General features: G+C 44.5%; 1 long non-coding RNA gene across 1 annotated transcript; it reads left to right on the forward strand.

Moving 5' to 3' along the window:
* The first annotated feature begins 9,941 nt into the window (after window positions 1-9,941).
* Window positions 9,942-12,008, forward strand: LOC116501605. The gene is made up of 3 exons (XR_004254466.1): window positions 9,942-10,189; window positions 10,321-11,063; window positions 11,593-12,008. It is a non-coding gene; the product is annotated as an uncharacterized LOC116501605 (long non-coding RNA).
* Window positions 12,009-19,879: the final 7,871 nt, after the last annotated feature.

Below are 19,879 nucleotides of genomic sequence, written 5' to 3' on the forward strand. Positions count from 1 at the left end.
TGACTGTTTGTGTCACAGCTCTCACAGGTGGTTACAAGAGAGGAAGCAGAAGATCTCTGCCATTTGGAGAAGCTGATAGATCTAATCATTCCGCGTGGTTCATCCCAGCTAGTCAGGAATATCCAGAAAGCTGCTAAGGGAATTCTATTGATGGGACGCAGTGAAGGGATCTGTCACGTGTACGTGGACACAAATGCCAGCATTGAGAAGGCCATGCGAATAAGTAAGCTGTGAGAGGGTGACTTGGATACCATGAGTGTAACTGAACTTCACATTTGGAATGTGTGTGGCATGGTTATAATAATAACCGCACGTAATAATAATTGATATGCTCTTCAAATTCTTTGTCATAAATGTTACATAACCAATTATTTAGTCTTAAACCTCAGTCAGAGACTCAGTGTGAATATCCTGCTGCATTTCATGCTCTGGAAACACTCTGAATTCATCGAGACTTGCTGATAACCCCGTTGTTTGATCAGATCATCGACATGTTGAGAGTAGAACAGGTTAGTCACGTATACTTGTGTTGGTTTCTGTTTTGGCTTATTTACTTTTTTTTTTTTTTTTTTTTTTTTTTTTTTTTTTTTTTTTCCATTTTGGGAGCCTTTGGTCTTGCTGACATAGCCCTATGTAGTTGTATGATAACATAACACTTAACGTTACCCACATGTCTCTTTGTACACCTAAATGAGCTTCTGGAGAGCTTTCTCGGCTTCTCCATGCAACCCCAAGCTTTTCCGTGGAAACGGTCTGAAAGCAGCTTCTTCAGGGTGGCTGCATGCCATTGCTGGGATACTACTACTTCCTTTCACGTGGCAAAAAATCATTCTCTGCCTTGGAAGAGTATATCCGCAACCCTTTCTCTGCTATTCTTAATTCTGACTCAGTGGCTGGCAACCTCCCGGACCCGAAGACCATTCTTATTAAATCTATTAACTTACCTTCTTACCTCAGTCATTTCCCATTTTATATTTCTCCTTCTCAAATCTGCTTCATCCACATTGTTTAAATGTTTTGCCTCACTTGCCTTTATTCCCACCCATTTTCCTGCCCGTTATTTTCCCCTTCCACTGTTCCACAGGAACAGTGAAAGGCCACTATCCTACATAATCGCTTTGACATGTGTAATGTTTTGTAGCAGAGATGCATCAGGAGAGAAATATTTGTGAAGTACTTTAATTTACACTTAAAACACATATTTTTCAGATAGCATTTACACTTGGCAAATAGCGTATACAAGCAGTGATTCATGCAGGAAAACATGGTAAAATAGACAGGTCATGTTTTGGTGATGTTAAAAAGGTCATACTAAGAGAAATATGTCTTTTTGTTTGTTTGTTTGTTTGTTTTTTTGGGGGAAGTGAAGGGTTAATTTATGGATTTGCTGTGACGACTGGTGGATTTCCACAAGCACCCAACAGCTCCCGCCCCTTAATACAGGGGGGAGGACTTGATGTTACTGTTGTCTAATCTGACTTCAGAACAGTAAACATGTAAATTCATGTCAGGGTTTATCAACCAAATTTATAGTTGCAGAAGAAAATGCCAGCTTACAGGCACCTTTCCTGAAAGCCTTCAAAGGTAGGGGTTCTAATCAGCAAGTCTGAAGTATCATAGATTATCCTGAGTTGCAAGGGACCCATGAGGATTACCAGGTTCAACCCCTAGCTCCACACAGGACCACCCAGAAATCAAACTATACACCTGAGAGCGTTGCCCAAACACTCCTTGAATTCCAGCAGGCTCAGTGCCGTGACCACTGTCCTGGGAGCCTGTTCCAGTGCTCAGCCACCTCTTGGTGCAGAACCTTTCCCTAACATCCAGCCTGACCCTCCCCTGCCACAGCTCTATGCCATTCCCTCAGTTCCTGTCGCAAGTCTCACAAATGTGGGTTAACCCCAGACCAGCAGCTAAGCATCAGCCAATGCATTGTTCACTTTTCCCTTCTGCTCTCAAGTGGGAGGAGGAAGAGCAAGAAAGCTCGTGGTTTGAAACAAATATATTTTAATTAGCAAATGAAAGAGGAAGAAGAAAGGGAAAAACAAAACAAGTGATGAAAATACAGTCACTCACCACCTGCCACGAATAGATCAGTGTCCAGCAATGTCCTGAGCAATGTCTACCTTCCTCGAAAGTCCCCTCCCCTCATTTTTTATTGTTGACTATGACATTATATGGCACAGACTATCCCTTTTGTCAGTTTGAATCAGTTGTGGTTATGTCCTCTCCTAACTTTTAGCACACCCTTGACCTACTCACTGTGGGGGAAAAAGAGAAAGCCTTGAAACCGGGTGAGCACTGTTTAGCAACAGCCAAAATAGCGGTTCGTTTAAGGCGCAAATCCAATATATAGCAGTGTAAGGACTACTATGAAAAACATTAACTCCATCCTGGCTATACCCAGAACAACAAGCTGCACTTTTCACCTGTTATGCATTGGTAAAATCTACAGCACAAAATACTTCTGTTATTGCAGGTGAAGATTCATGCTGGCCCAAAGTTTGCCTCTTACTTGACATTCAGCCCCTCAGAAGTGAAATCTCTCCGCACTGAATATGGGGATCTGGGGTGCTGCATTGAGGTTGTGGACAGTGTACAAGAGGCTGTTGAACATATCCACAAGTATGGAAGTTCTCACACGGATGTTATCACAGAGAATGGTTTGTGACCTAATATGTTTTCTTAAGCTTCTGCTTTGGTTTCACTGTGGGATCTTGTTATTAGCATAACTACTTACATTGCAGTAGTTTCTTTTATCTTGGTTCTGTAGTAAGCATAATCAACCGGAACCCTAGGAGCTACATCTATCTATAGTTGTGTTTAATTCAAGGAAAACATGTTGTGTGCCGTTATTCCATGAGGTGAAGGCATGTGTTTGAGCAACTGGCCAACGACAAGTCAACACATGCTCTTGTCAGGCAGGCTGCTTTGTGTTCTTGTATTGTACAGACTTACCACATCAGACAGTTTTGCAGAAACATCTCCTGAATCATGGAGATGCCTTTAGGCCTCTGAAGGAAGAAGAGGTGAGCTTCTATAGAGGGAATATGGATAGTGGGAAAGATCATTCTATATACGCTTTGTCTTCCCACGTCACTTTTAAGTCTTGCAAACAAGGACCACAAGCGTTTTTCCCCATCTCTCCCAGTCCTTTATTTCCCCGTTCCGCATCTGTAGCGTAAAAGCTGCATATATCTCAGTTCCCAGTTTGTTGCTCCTTTGATGTTGCAAACTTCTGTTCCTATGTGCTGCTCTGTGCTTCTTCCACTCCTCCACATGAGGTTTGAACACTCTGCCACTTCAAAACGTAGCTAGAGCTGCTCCCAGCCCAAGGATGACTCTCGATACAAGCCTAAAACTTCTGAGAGTCAGCTACAGTAAGGTCATTTTGATTTGTGGCTCATCAGTGTGAGATTCAAGCAGGCATCTATTTCTGCACCTTCTGCAGAACTTAAATGAGTAGCACCGAAAAGCTTGCTTTTGATAGTGTAAGCCACTACCTGGTGCACCAGCGATTTAATTGGGTGTGTACTGGAGATAGAGCTCATCTTTAGCATTCGTCCCATTGATCTGGGTGACTGACTTGCAGCTTACAGCTGAACTTGTAGTTTAACTGTCTGACTGCAAATTGTAGCTTGGGGCTGCTGTCACTTCTCCCCGGTCATAAGACTATCCCTGTTTGCGAGGTCTAGACTGTAGTAAGAATTAGGCATCTTTTAACTTTCTTCTTGTCTTTGCAAGCTCCTTGTAATATTTACAGTTGTGTCTATGTGCTAAATGTACTCTGAAGAAGGTGTGCGTGAGCATGTTTTAATCCAGGCTGTTAAATGCTGTCTGATAACATTGCAGGTGAAAAGTTCTGCTATTGTATCTGTTCAGGGTATGAGGCTGTGCCTGTTGGACTGCACGATCATGCTGTATGTACTGTATCCTATTTTCTGCTCTGCTTCTTTTTCAGAGAAAACAGCGGAGTTCTTCCTCCAGCATGTGGACAGTGCTTGTGTTTTCTGGAATGCCAGTACCCGATTCTCTGATGGATATAGATTTGGACTCGGTAAGTGCCTGTGGTGTGCAGGCAACTAAGCACCACAAAGCCGTTTGCTCACTTGGCAGTGTGGGAGGAAGGAAAGACTGGAACAAAACTGAGTATCAGTTACCTAAGTAAACAGGTGCACACACTAGGAATTGCAGAAGACAAGGGAAACATTAATTCCTGAGGTAGAAACTACTAGAAATCTCCGTAGCAGGCTTGACCATGCAGTGCTCTGCATGCTAAAAAAATTCTAATTAGGGTTTTATAAGATCATGCAGTGGTCTCTGTAAGAAGGGGGGGGGGGGGGAAAGGATGTAAGATTGCGATCTTGACTAATTTAATTTAGTTCTTATGGTTCAAAGGGTGAACCCTCAAACAAATGCCTGATATATGTAAGACATGCGTACCTTTCTGGCTCACTTTTCTCTCTAAAAGTGAAGCTGTAACAGACAGAAGTATAAACACTGCAATTTATAATAGTTAAGTTCCTCTAATCAGAACAGATAAAAATCACTTCTGACACCTGGGGAGGAGTGAAGGAAGGGAGGTCACACTGAATGACTGTTTCTACATAAAGATGCAGAGCTATATACTACAAAGTTGAATATCTTCCGAGGATCAGCTTTACCTTGTGTGTTTTCTACAGGTGCTGAAGTTGGAATTAGTACTTCTCGTATCCATGCACGTGGACCAGTGGGAATTGAAGGACTCTTAACTACAAAGTGGTTACTGAGAGGGGACAATCATGTTGTTTCTGACTTCTCAGAGCATAGGAGCATGAAGTATCTCCATGAGAGCCTACCTCTCCCTCAGAGAAATACCAACTGAGAACATGGTGAGAAAATGCAGGGGTAAAATGTTTTTTGAAGACATTCGGGCTTCAGGGTGCTCCCTGTGGGGAGAGATTTGTTTTTCCTCTCCGGGAGCATTGTTCTTGGTCATTGTGCAGTACAATGAATATGAAGTGATCCTATCCGTGACACACATTATTTGCTGCTGTCTGCTGCTGTTTCCTTAGATAGTATCTGCAAACTGACCTTGCTTTTGCCAGAGAGGTTTCATCAAAACGTACAGATACCATAAGGAGAAGTTTAAACATCTGCTGCATTCTTTTCCTCCCCTTTCTCCCTGCCAGCAAGGATGCCTGGTGGTAGAGTGTAAGTTTTTCTCACTGTCTTTACTTCGAAAATCTGTCTTGGTGAACAAACTTGGTAGCTTTTCTTTGGTCGTGTGATCATGGCAGCTCTTGAAACCTCTAAAGCTTTAAGACACTTACTGTCTGTTTGACCGCTCTGCGATTTCTATGCATTTGGAACGTATATTTCATTAATGTTTTGACCAAGTAACCTTTTTTATTTAACTTCTTTGTATTTTTGACAACTGTAGATAAATAGCACAACTGTATACAGCGTGAATTTTGTTACCTATTTCTACCAGACGTTTATTTCTCGTGGGTTTTATATGAAATGTAATCCCTCCAAACCAGTCATCCAGATGCAGCACTACTTTGAAGTTTAAAAGAAACACTGAATAAATGCTTCCTTTTGCATACTGGAAGAAGTGAACTCACATGTGCATGCTGCAGCCAGGGGCTCAGTGCAGCCTTCCATAGGTCAGGGTTGTGGGAGTGTCAAGGTGGGTGGGGAGGGAGTGGAATGGTGCCACGCTGCAAATTCTGGCAGGGCAGGGAGAGGGATGGGTGCAGGCTGCACAGGGACATCCTCTGCTGTGCATCCGTTTCTTGCTGCTAACTTGCCTCTGCACGCTTTGTTGACTGCTGGCACGTGTATGGTCCTCCACATAGTGGCACACAGGGCTTGTCTAGGCATCTGGGTGTCTGCTGGGTAGCCACTCACCCATTTCGGACCATTGCACTCTACTCTGGAACCCTGAGAAACCCATTATGCCCCACACTCCTCTTGTGCTTCGATGCTCTCCTGAGACTTTGTGACAACTGCTTGCGCTGAACCTGCACACCATTGCAACCACAACTGGTACTGCCCATCAGTGACAAAAGCACTGCACCCAGGTTTGTACGCCTGCAGTAGCATTCCCTGCAATTCCTCTGTCCAGCTACCGCTGTTACTCCTTCCTCTGTCCCACTTGTCTCTTGGTCTTTTTTGATTCCTCTGTCCTTCTCTGCATCTGTCTTCCTCTATCCTTTCCCCTGTTCTCGTGACATTTAATCTAACTTCCCTCTTTTAGTTTAAAAACTCCCGTGCCCTGTCATTATCTGTCTGAGCAAAAAGTTGCTCTCCAACTTTTTTTATAAGCTGCCTTTAGGCACTGAAAGGCAGCAATCGGCTCTCCCTGGAGCTTTTTCTTCTCCATGGTGAACAACTGCAGCTCTCTTGGCCTGTCTTCAGAGGGGAGAATCCCCATCGTTTGTTCTAATTTTGGTCGGCCTAACCGTTTCCATCAATGAAGAAACGGTTAAGGCAATTACTCCACAACTACCCAAAGCAGCAGCGATAGTGAGAAGCCCACTTCTGGCATCCATTTCTCCAGCAGGGATGGATGGACAGGCAGAAGGACACCGCTTGATGCATTGCCCGCCAGGGGAAGGGGAGTTGCTGTGTGTCCGTGGGTCTAGGTTCCGCAGCTGGGTGGGTGCGGAGAGGGCAGGGGCTGGGGGGGAGGGGGGGCTGTCCCCATGTCTGTCAGCCACTGGCCCCTTGGAGTGTGGGGGCAGCCCTGCTGGGTGGGGTGGGGGGCTGCCTATTGCGGGACCCGGGAGGGCAGCCCTATGCTGTCTTTGCTCCCTGGCCCGGGGGGGGGCTGCTCTGCGCAGGCGGAGCGTGGCCGGGGTTGCTTGCGGTGGCGCAAGTGTGTGGGGGGACTGGGGGTCACCGGCTGGACCCCCAGGGCAGGGGAGGGCGTTGGGGAGGCCGGGGCAAGGCAAGCAGAGGCGGGGGTGGCGCGGACCGTGTGATGGGGCTGCCGGGCTGGCTCCGGGGTGTCCGCAGCGGCGGGCGGCTGGGAGGGTCTTGCCCCGCAGCACGCTGGGAGTTGTGGTCCTCAGGCCTTCCCGGAGGGAAGCCGCGCTGTGATTGGCTGGGGGGGTGGAGGGGGGTATAGAGAGGGCAGCAGGAGGAGGGGCCCTCTGGGTTGGCTGGACTGCTCTGCCCCGAGGCATGCTGGGAGCTGTAGTTCTGCGGTACCGGGCGGCCACGTGGGCTCCGGGCTGCGCGGCCGGGCTTTCCCCGGGCTGGGGCTGGGCTGTGTGCGCCGGGAGGTGCAGGTTGCTGCTGGGTGTAATTTTAAGCTTGGAAATCATAGAATCATAGAATCATAGAATATCCTGAGTTGGAAGGGACCCTTAAGGATCATCAAGTCCAACTCTCGACACCGCACAGGTCTACCCAAAAGTTCAGACCATGTGCCTAAGTTCACAGTCCAATCTCTTCTTAAATTCAGACAGGCTCGGTGCAGTGACCACTTCCCTGGGGAGCCTGTTCCAATGTGCAACCACCCTCTCTGTGAAGAACCCCCTCCTGACGTCCAGCCTAAATTTCCCCTGCCTCAGCTTAACCCCGTTCCCGCGGGTCCTGTCACTAGTGTTAATGGAGAAAAGGTCTCCTGCCTCTTGACAACCCCTTACGAGGAAGTTGTAGACTGCGATGAGGTCTCCCCTCAGCCTCCTCTTCTCCAGGCTGAACAGGCCCAGTGACCTCAGCCGTTCCTCGTACGTCTTCCCCTCAAGGCCTTTCACCATCTTCGTAGCCCTCCTCTGGACACTCTCCAACAGTTTCATGTCCTTTTTATACTGTGGTGCCCAGAACTGCACACAGTACTCGAGGTGAGGCCGCACCAGCGCAGAGTAGAGCGGGACAATCACCTCCCTTGACCTACTAGCGATGCCGTTCTTGATGCACCCCAGGATACGATTGGCCCTCCTGGCTGCCAGGGCACACTGCTGGCTCATATTCAACTTGCTGTCTATCACGACCCCCAGATCCCTCTCTTCTAGGCTGCTCTCCAGCGTCTCATTGCCCAGTCTGTACGTGCAGCCAGGGTTTCCCCGTCCCAGGTGCAGGACCCGGCACTTGCTCTTATTGAACTTCATGCGGTTGGTGATCGCCCAGCTCTCCAACCTGTCCAGATCCCTCTGTAAGGCCTTTACGCCCTCACTTGAGTCAACAACTCCTCCAAGTTTGGTGTCATCAGCAAACTTGCTCAAAATACCCTCTATTCCTACATCCAGATCATTTATAAAAATATTGAAAAGTACCGGCCCTAAAATGGAGCCTTGAGGGACCCCACTGGTGACCGCCCGCCAGCCTGACGCAGCTCCATTTACCATAACCCTTTGGGCCCTGCCCGTTAGCCAATTGCTCACCCATCGTATGATGTTTTTATTTAGCTGTATGGTGGACATTTTGTCCAGTAGGATCCTATGGGAAACCGTGTCAAAAGCCTTGCTGAAGTCCAAAAAAATCACATCAGCTGGTTTCCCTTGGTCCACCATACGGGTGATCTTATCATAAAAGGAAATCAGGTTAGTTAGGCAGGACCTACCCTTCACAAACCCATGCTGGCTGGGACCAATAACTGCTTTGTCCCCCAGGTGCGCCTCAATGAGTCCAAGAACCAACTTCTCCATGATTTTACCAGGCACTGACGTGAGACTGACAGGCCTGTAATTGCTAGGGTCTTCTTTCTGACCCTTCTTGAAAATTGGCACAACATTTGCCAGCTTCCAGTCTACTGGGACCTCTCCAAATTCCCAGGATCGTTGAAAAATAATTGATAGAGGTTCCGCAATGACATCCGCCAGCTCTTTCAGCACCCGGGGATGAATCCCATCCGGACCCATGGACTTGTAGGGATCCAGGTGGAGTAGCAAATCCCGCACACGTTCAGGGTCAGTTGGGAGTTTGTCATCCCCACCGTCCCGGTCCTCCAGCTCAGGGCACCCTGGGTCCCGAAGCCCATCATCGGCATTGAAGACAGAGGCAAAGAAGGCGTTAAGCGTCTCTGCTTTGCCTACGTCATCGTCTGTGAGGAGACCTTCCCTATCAAGGAGCGGCCCTATGTTTTCTTTAGTTCTCCTTTTTCCATTTACATATCTAAAAAAACCCTTTTTATTTTCTCTCACAGACACAGCCAGCTTCAACTCTAGCTGTGCTTTGGCCACTCGAACTTTCTCCCTACAAACACGAACAGCATCCCTGTATTCTTTCCATGACGCCTGGCCCTCCTTCCAGTAGCGAAACACTCTCTGTTTCCGCCTAATCTCCATTAGAATGTTCCTGGTCAGCCACGCCGGCCTCCTGCCCCGCCTGCCTGACTTGCGATATTTTGGAATTGCCTGATCTTGTGCTTCTAGGAGGCATCGCTTAAAGAGTGACCAGCACTGGTGGACATCGAGGCCTTCAAGAGCAGTTTCCCAGGGGACCTTACTGACTAGTTCCCTGAGCAGCCTGAAGTCCGCTTTCCCCATATCTAGGGATGAGGTTTTGGTGGCACTTTTCCTTCTGTCACCATAAATTTTGAACTCAACCACTTCATGGTCGCTATGACCGAGGCGGCCTCCAATCACCACATCTCCCACCAGACCCTCTCTGTTTTCTAGCAACAGGTCTAGGAGGGCACCTTTCCTAGTTGGCTCCGTTAGCACCTGTACCAAGAAGTTATCATCTAGGTGCTTCATGAACCTCCTGGACTTGCTCGTGTCAGCCGTGTGGCACTCCCAGTTAACGTCCGGCAAGTTGAAGTCCCCCATAAGGACAAGGGGAGTTAATCTCGAGGCCTCTCTTAGTTCTGTAAAGAATAATTTATCGGCGCTATCGTCCTGGCCAGGCGGTCTGTAATAGACTCCCACAACGACATCCCCTTTATTCGTTCGTCCCTTGATCCTTACCCAGAGGCTCTCAACTTTGCCATCGCCAACCTGAAATAGAGGGGGAGTGAGGGAAGGAAAAAAAGCAAAGCCTTACAGAGCCTCAGCTCCACCGAGGAGTGAATAATAGTCTGTCTGCTTCTGGAAGAACAGTACTGATGTATCAGCAGACTCATATGCAAGCTGATCCAAACTGGGTGCACCTCGGGTGTACCTTGTCTATTAACTATCTCTGACATTGTGCCGCCTCAATAATATCAGTGGATGTACCCAGCACCACCTTGGGGCTACATAGAACGTGGAAATTTCTAGTACGTTAATGTTACTCTGTTAACAAAGCTGACGTACTATCTGCTTGCTGTTTCTATTTTTTTTTTTTTCTGTTCAGTAGTCTCCTCAGAAGTTGTTGTGGACATGTCATGTATCTTTTCTGTACTTCCAGGATTCATTCATCAGGAAAGACGACCATGAAACCCGATGGCTGTGGACAACCAGATGGTTGTTGCAGATGCTTTTGGTCAACTTTGTCTTCTTAGCTCGCCTTTTCCTATATCTTGAGTTGAATTTTTGTGCAGTGCTATGTTTGCAGTGGTAACGTTGTGGCTGAGGTGTTTTTGATTAAAAATGATCTTATCTGTAATAGTTAATTCACTGCATGTGGCTTTGTGGAATGACTCCCACAATCATAACATTTTTCTTCTTTATCACAGATATGAGAAAAGCTCTTTTCAGAGATGGAGAAGGAATTAATTATAGCTCTGCCTTATCCTGTGAGACCAGAAGACATGGAGTAAATGGAAATTGCGATTCTCAGGAGACACACTAAGAGTCTTGGGTTCCTTTTCTGCCTTCCCCCTAAGGCCTTGGGTACATTGGGTTCACCCTGGGAAGGGCATGTTGCTCAGGGCAGTTATTTCCTACCTGAGACAACGTGGGGTGTGTTTTTCTGCTGTTTTTCAGTGCGGTTCGCACTGCTTCCATTATTGAGAAAATGGTTTGGGAAGATGTCTGCCATTTCTCAGGATTTTCTGCCACTGCCTGCTGGCAGAAAAAATCAGTAAAGCAGGTGGAGCCATGTAGGACTTCCCCAAGGTAAGCCTTCAACGGACGGGGACCCCTAAACTCATGCGCTGAGCATTCAAGACAAATGTCTGTGGCACAAAGATCAAGGATGACTTCTCAGAGGTAAGCAGCTTTCCTTTTGTTTCCCCATCCTCTCAGGAGCTGTCTTTACTATGGTTGTACACACTTCAGGCTCACAACACTTGTTTTCTCCTCTACTTAGTATTGCTAGTCCCTGCCTGGTGGTGGGTCAAAGTCTACGGGTTGATGTGTTTCCAAGTTAAAAGAGATAAGTACATCTATTTAAGGTGACAATTAGTAGGATCATTTAAAGTAAATTAATCTATATAGTAGTACATACCTTTATTGCATGCAGCTCTTCTTCAGGTGAGTAATTCTTATAGCATAAGTAATTCTTTTCCCATGTTTCATTCATGATGTTTGTAGCGTGTCTCTTTATGTGTGTGTTTGGCCTGGAGCTGTCCTGCCTGGCAATTAGCGATGGTAGCTAAAGTGGTGTTCCATCAGTGCAATAATACATTGTGCTGACTGTTTTGGAAAAGACATCTGGTCTGTCTCTGGGCGAATACTCAAGCTCTGGGCGAGTACTCAAGGGCAGCTGGCACAGAGTCTTTTTGCTTTTTTTTTCCAGAAGTAGGTAAACATTAGGAGGAACTGGTCAAAGGAAACAGCGCTTTCTGGAACCATCAAGTTCTTGTTCAGCAACTTAGTGACTGGTTTGATCTACTTCACAGATGTAGAGGCAAGTGGACTGCTCTTTTGAAATAATAAAATTAAAAACATAAAGTTTGTCAAAGATGGCAGTGCATGTTTGCAGTCTGTTTATTGCTTTTGCCAGTGGTAGATAACATTTATAAGGAATCGGTCAAAGGAAAGAACGCCTTCTGGAACTGTGAAGCTCTGTATTGGCAACTCGGTGACTGGGAGGAAGACTATGATCCTTCAGTACGAGAGACACCCAGCGGGACCACCAGAGACTGATACGCATGCGCCAGTGGGCGGGTTCGGATTCCAGGAACTAATTATAATAACCCTGCCTTTTCTAGAAGTAGTAATGAATATGTATTAGCCTAGGAGCATAAAAACCATCTGCCTGTTGTAACTCGTGTGCGTCTTGGTGGAGCAGAGACTCCTGGTGCACCCAGTGCTGTTTGCTTACCTCTATTCATTTAATAAATTGTAAACTTTGATTGTAATCCTATTTGGGATTTAGTCATTTATTACAACAGATAACCTTGTAAAATGCAGACAACTGATTAAGGAGGTATTGGGGAGGTATTGGGGAGGCAAGGACGATCCCCAGACATGGACTGTATATCTCGAAACAAGACACTGGAACTCATGATAAGGAAGCGGCAGACGGACAGAGAAACGAATGTAAGGACTATAAATCTCGAAACTGGACATTGGAATTCATTATAAAGATACAACAAATGGGAGAATTAGCAACAACCAGCTCTTGCAATTAAGAAACATGCCAATTCAGCAGATTCCTGACCAAAGGTGAAAAGTACACTGTGTCTTCCTCCTGACTGAAAAGTACACTCAGGGTCTTCCTCCCAAAGACCCCTGCCCACGTCCCAAAGACCCCTGCCCACAATTCTTGGAAGGCTCTGCGCAGGCGCAAGGTGCCAAAAGACTAATTAGCATGAGAAACGAGGGAAGGCGGGGATAGGTAATGCATATGTATAGGTGCTTGTAGAATATTGATAGATTGATTGTATAAATTCAAGACTGCTTTCTGCTTTGAGTATGCACGATAGGTGGAGAGATCCCCCGTGCATCCAGCGTTGCAATAAAGAATATACCACTTAAAGGAATTTCGGCTTCGATCTTTGAATCAATCCAGAATCCTTACCGCCATTAGGTGGAAATCACGGTGTAAGAAACATTACCACCTCAAAGAGTAAAAGCCTCAAAAGAAATGTGACTTGTAACAGGCCAGCAGGTGTGTATTTTCTGTGAAGCACCAGATAGAGTATGAACCTTGATTGCACAGTTAATGGGGAAACAGGGGAGGGTCCCAGTCCTTGGGAGGAAAAAAAAAAAGTATATAAACTGTGTATGGAATTAGTAGGCACCCTTCTGCTTGCGGGACGCCCGCCATCGTAATCTCGAATAAAAATGCTACTGTACTGAGATCCTCTCCTGAGCCTATGTTACTGGCTACAGATTGATTCACGGTTTTAAGGTTTCAGGGATAGGGCACTAGGGTTGGGTTTCAGGGTAAGCGTTCTCAGGGTTCATGTTTAGGATTTTAAGGTTTTTAGGGTTGGAGTTTTAACGGTTAGGTTTTTAGGGATTTGGGGGTTAGGGTTTTAAGGGTTTCAGTATTAGCATGTTAGGGTTTTCGAGCTTTTTGTGTTGTAGTGTTCATAGGTTTTTTAGGGTTAGGGTCTTAGGGTTTTATTTTTGGCCAGTTATTTAGGGTTAGGGTTTTAAGATCTTATTATTTATTTATTTATTTATTATTATTATTTTTTTTTCAGGTTAGGTTCTCCAGGGTTAGGGTTTTGAGTGTCCTAATTTTTTGGGTTAGGATTTTGAGCGTCTTAATGTTTTGGGTTGGGTTTGGGTGTTGAGTGTCCTAATGTTTTGGGTTAGGGTTTGGAGCATCCTAATATTTTGGGTTAGGGTTTGGAGCTGTGGGAATAGAAATGTTGTTTTTGCAGAGTTACACTGTTTAGAAGGAGGGAATGCAGTACTGAGATATGTTTATAGTGATAAGAAAGCTTAGCAGGCGACCTTGTAAAATGCAGACAACTAGACTCCTTAGGACAATTAGGTGAAAATCACGGTGTCAAGTCAGATAAGTGAAGAAACATTACCACTTCAAGCAGTAAAAATGTCAAAAGAAATTTGAAATTTAACAGGCCGGCAACTGAAGGCCATGCATTGTTTGTGAAGTATCAGATAGATTGTGAACCTGGATTACTCACTCAGTGGGGAAACAGGGGAGGGTCCTGTCATCAAAAAGTATATAAACTGTGCTTTGGAACTTGTAGGTGCGCTCTCTCCTGCTTGTGGGGCGCCCGCCATTGCAATTGCAAATAAATTACTACTTCACTGAGATCCTCGCCTGAGCCTAAGTTATTGGCTACGGAGTGTTTCTCACAATTTGGGGGCTCGTCCGGGAGCCAGTCACCTACTGGGGAGCCCCACCGCCGCAGCAGCAGGAAGGCATGCCCCGCTGATTTCAGCGGTCCTGTGCATCGACGGTGGCGGTTCTGCGGAAAGCTGACAGAGGGCCCGAGACTGGTTAAAGAGGCAGGATCCGTGAAGTAGTGGGGAAAGGAAGAAGGTAGGCACTCCAGGTTTTTAGAGAATCGATCCGGTAACTCTGTGCACAGACCAAGGTAAGAAATATTAAGTATTGCCTTGGGGGTCGGGTGATCTGGTGTATGGTGTATGGGGAAGTGCTGGCACTACACCAGGGGAATCTGGTGTACGGTAATCCTTGCACGGGGAAGTGCTTGGAAGTACACCAGGGAATCTGGTAAACTCAGGTGTGCGGTAACGCTTGCACAGGGAAGTGCTTGGCGGTACACCCCCATCTTTCAGTACGTTGGTGTGTGGTACACTGCAGAAGGGAAACTTCTGTAGCACTTACTGGCGAGGGTTAGGAAAGATGGGAAATATGAGTTCCAGGGGACAGGGAGATATCCCTGGGGGAGTGCCTACCGACTGTCCTTTAGGAAGGATGCTGAGAAATTGGAAAAATAACCCCAAAACTAAGGAGAAAGATAGGAAGAAGATGGTTAAATATTGTGTATCAGTCTGGACAAAAGAACCGATTAAGGGAACTGCAGTATTTTGGCCAAAATACGGGTCTGACAAAGATTGGGTATGTCAGGCCTTAAACTTGTATGTTAATAACAAATTTCCATTTTCGGAAGAAGAATCAGAGTATGCAGCTTGTTGGATACAAGGATCTAATTTGATTTTAAGCAAAAATCAGAATAAAGAGGAAAAGAAAGGAGAAGGGACAAGTGATAAATGGGACCTTTTGGATAACTTACCTCCTCCTTATAACCCCCAGGCTGCAGCAACAGCAGCAGTCACTGTAACACCTTCTCTAAGAGGAGAAACAGGAACTGTAAATGACATTAACTCTGGGAACAGGGGGTACCCCAGACTTGTAAAAGAATTGGAACAATGCAAAAAAGACCTTGAGAATTTTCCACTCCCTGGTGCTAATACTACTAACACTACTAATGAAGCTGCTATGTATCCTCTCCGTGAAGTGCCGCTGGGACCTAGACAAATAGGATATGTAAATGCCCCCCTTTCTAGCCGAGAAGTGCGAAATTTTAAAAAGGAAATGAAATCTCTGATTGAGGATCCCATTGGTTTAGCAGAACAGTTAGATCAGTTTTTGGGACCCAATCTATATTGCTGGGGAGAAATGATGGCAATTCTGAATCTGCTATTCTCAGGGGAAGAACGAGGAATGATCAGAAGGGCAGCAATGCGGGAATGGGAAAAGGATCATCCTCCAGGAGATGGAGTGATCCCAGCAGAACAAGTTTCCAAATGTGGACCCCAATTGGGACAACAATAATATACAGGATAGGATTAATATGAGAGACTTGAGAGAACTAGTAATTAGAGGAATTAGAGAAGCAGTACCTAAGTCTCAGAATTTTATTAAAGCATTTGAGGTTCAGCAGAATAAAGATGAAACCCCAAGTGATTTCTTGAAAAGGCTTAGGGATAGGATGCGAAGGTATTCAGGAATGAATCCTGATGACCCTGTAGCGCAGGGTCTTTTGAAGATTAATTTTGTAATGAAAGCGTGGCCGGACATACAAAGGAAACTTCAGAAATTGGAGGGATGGAATGAACAGCCGTTAGAAAGACTTTTGAGGGAAGCGCAGAAAGTGTATATCAGAAGGGAGGATGAAAAGCAAAAACAAAAGACGAAAATGATGGTCTCCACAGTGAATCAAGTAGTGGGGCAGAGAATGGGGAACCGATGGGAAAACGGGTTTCAAGAAAAATGAGGTTTGGGATGGAATCAGGGAGAAAAAGGAAACAGGAATGTGAGATCAAAGTGGCCACTGCCTCCTCAGTCACGGCAGCTGCAGGGAAGATGTTATAAATGTGGGAAAATAGGACATGTTAAGCGAGAATGTCCTGAATGGAAAAGGGAAGAAAGATTGTTTACCATCATAAACTCTGAATAGGGGGGTCAGGGGCTCTTTGAACAGTGGTCCCACCCAGAGCCCTTGATAAATTTAGAAGTGGGACCTAATAAAGAAGAGGTTGTATTTTTAGTAGATACAGGAGCAGCCAGATCCTCTTTAGTTTATAAAATTTCGGGACTCAATTTAACTAATAATACTCTACGAGTAACAGGGGTAGAAGGATTTGGTATGGTAGTGCCACTTTTTCAAACTACTGAATTATCTTGGGAAACTAAAACCGTCACTGGGCAACTGTTATATGTACCTGAAGCAGGGACCAATTTATTAGGGAGAGATTTAATAGTCAAATTGGGATTACAATTGAAGACCTGTGAAAAAGGAATAACAATCGCAATGAACTTATTAACAGAAAATGATGAAAAAGAAATAAATCCCATGGTATGGGTAAGAGAAGGAAATCGAGGAGGGCTTAACATAACTCCCTTAAAGATAACTGTTCAAGAAGGGAGCGGAATAGTTAGACAGCGACAGTATCCTATCTCTTATGAAGGAAAATGGGCCTGAAACCTATAGTGCAAACTTTAGTTAAAGATGGTCTTTTGGAGCCTTGTATGTCACCATATAACACTCCAATTTTACCAGTACGAAAGCCAGATGGCTCATACCGATTAGTACAAGACATAAGAAAAGTTAACGAGATAACACGGAAGCGCCACCCTGTGGTTCCTAACCCTTATACCCTGATGAGTAAAATCCCTTATGAGCACAAATGGTTCAGTGTTATAGATTTAAAGGATGCCTTTTGGGCATGCCCATTAGATCCTGGAAGTCGAGATATTTTTGCATTTGAATGGGAAGACCCTGAGACAGGTCGCAAACAGCAATATAGATGGACTGTTCTGCCTCAGGGATTTACTGAATCTCCCAATTTGTTTGGGCAAGAATTGGAAAAGATTTTAGAAACATTTCATATTCCAGAAGGGGTGACATTGTTACAGTATGTAGATGATTTATTGGTATCTGGGGAAGAAAGATCAGAAGTAAAAGAAGCCACCAATAAACTTCTGAATTTTTTAGGAGAACACGGGCTAAGGGTATCTAAAGATAAATTACAGTATGTAGAAAAAGAAGTTAAGTATTTGGGACATTTAGTCTCTGAGGGTAGATGGAGAATAAACCCTGAGAGGATTCAGGGAATTGTGCAACTTCCTCTCCCCAAAACAAAGAAAGAGTTGAGAAAATTTTTGGGTTTAATTGGATATTGCAGACTGTGGATAGAAGCGTATGCACAGAAAACAAAGAAATTATATCTCAAATTATTGGAGGAAGAACCTAATATACTGAACTGGACTAAAGAGGAAGAAGAAGTAATGGAAAAGTTAAAAAAAGACCTTATTACAGCACCAGTCTTAGCTCTTCCTGCCCTAAAGAAATCATTTTATCTTTTTATAACTGTAAGTGAGGGTGCTGCTTTGGGGGTGTTAACCCAAGAATGGGGAGATAAAAAGAAACCTGTAGCGTATTTGTCTAAATTGTTAGACCCTGTATCCCAGGGATGGCCAGAATGCATTCAGGCAGTAGCAGCAACTGCCTTATTAGTGGAAGAGAGCAGGAAATTAACCTTTGGAGGACAATTGATTGTTGTTACCCCTCATCAAGTGAAGGCTATTCTCACTCAGAAAGCAGGAAGGTGGCTGACAGACTCCAGAATACTAAAATATGAAGCTATACTAATTGAAAAGGATGATTTAACTATAACTACAGAATCTATTTTGAATCCTGCCTCCTTCTTGTCAAAGGGAATTGAGGATCCAATAAATATGGAGCATAACTGCTTAGATTTAATAGATTACCAGACAAAGGTAAGATTAGATTTACAAGAGGTGCCTTTAGAGGAAGGGGAAATATTGTTTATAGATGGATCTTCTAAGGTGGTACAAGGAAAGAGATGTAATGGTTATGCCATCATTGAAGGAACAGATGGGAATGTCGAAGAAATGGGAAAACTGCCTAGCAATTGGTCAGCTCAAACCTGTGAATTATATGCATTAAATCAAGCATTAAAATTATTAAGAGGGAAACAGGGAACTATATATACTGACTCACGGTATGCATATGGGGTGGTACATACATTTGGAAAAATATGGGAAGAAAGGGGCTTAGTAAACAGCAAAGGAAAGGAATTAGTCCATGAAGAATTAATTAGACAAATTTTGGAAAGCCTGTTACTACCAAAGGAGGTTGCTGTAGTACATGTGAGAGGACATCAAACAGGAAACTCCCTAGTTGAATGGGGAAATAGGATTGCAGATGAAAAGGCTAAAGAAGCAGCTTTGCAATTGGAAGTAGAAGCAAAGCTGCTTCTTGTACCTGAAATAAAACCTCCACCTGAAAAGCCAATATTCAGCAAAAAGGAAATAGAAGCCTTTAGGGAATTAGGAGCAAAAGAGTCTGAAGGGCGGTGGACTCTCCCTGATGGGAGAGAAATGGTAAGCAAACAGATAATGAGAGAAATTTTAGCTGTTCTACACCACGGAAGTCACTGGGGAGTCCAGGCAATGTGTGACGCTGTATTAAGGAAATATATATGTATAGGCATGTATACTGTAGCTAAACAAGTGTGTAATAGTTGCATAACATGCCAACGAGTGAATAGGAAGGCTCTATGGAAACAACCCCTGGGCGGACAGGACCCAGGGCTTCGACCTTTTCAGAGCATCCAAATAGATTTTACTGAATTACCTAAAGTAGGCAGATTTAAGTAATTGCTGGTATTGATTGACCATTTGTCAGGATGGGTAGAAGCTTTTCCTTCAGCATCAGCAACAGCTAGTGTGGTGATAAAGGTAATCTTGGAACAAATAATCCCTAGATATGGGATTGTTGAAAATATAGATTCAGATCAAGGAAGTCATTTCACTTCATCTATTTTACAAGGATTAATGGGAGCTTTGGGAATAAAATGGGAATTTCATACTCCATGGCATCCTTCTGTCAAAGCTTGTTTTAGAGACTAAGCTTCCCTGGACAAAGTGTTTACCTTTAGCACTACTCAGAATTCGAACTGCTTCTAGAAAAGATATAGGAGTTTCACCATATGAGATGTTGTTTGGACTGCCGTACCTGGGTAGAAACGGTGAGATACCTATTTTTGAAACTAAAGATATTTTTCTCTAAATTATATACTTGGATTATCTTCTTCCTTAGCATCTCTCAGGGTTCGTGGACTGTTGGCTCAAACTCCACCTTTGGAATTCCCAGTACATTCATTCCATGCAGGAGATTGGATCCTGATACGCACCTGGAAAGAATCAAAACTTCGGCCTGAATGGGAAGGACCATTCCAAGTACTGCTAACCACTGAAACAGCCGTAAGAACTGCGGAAAAAGGTTGGACTCATTATACTCGAGTGAAAGCATCTACCGACCCTAGCGCCTGGGAAGTTGTTCCTACAGAAGACTCATTGAAAGTTAAAATCAAAAAGAAAAATCCCGTAATAGACTCTGAGCAGGATAAAAGCTTATAATTATAAACTAACCCTTTATTTTCACAGGTAACTAAAAAGGACAGACCTATAACAAATTGAATTGCTCCCAAGAGGAGTTTATTATAGTACATCCTATTTTTAATTTTTATTTTATTTTATTTTATTATTTTTTTTTTTTCTGGTTGTGTATTAATAATTATTTGGAAGCCTAGGATTTAATAATGATGATAGGGAAAAATCAATTATTAATTTTGTTTCTGGTAACTATAAGCCTCAGAGGAGG

The sequence above is a fragment of the Aythya fuligula genome, unplaced genomic scaffold (genome assembly GCF_009819795.1).
Source record: "Aythya fuligula isolate bAytFul2 unplaced genomic scaffold, bAytFul2.pri scaffold_52_arrow_ctg1, whole genome shotgun sequence".
NCBI classification, from domain to species: domain Eukaryota; kingdom Metazoa; phylum Chordata; class Aves; order Anseriformes; family Anatidae; genus Aythya; species Aythya fuligula.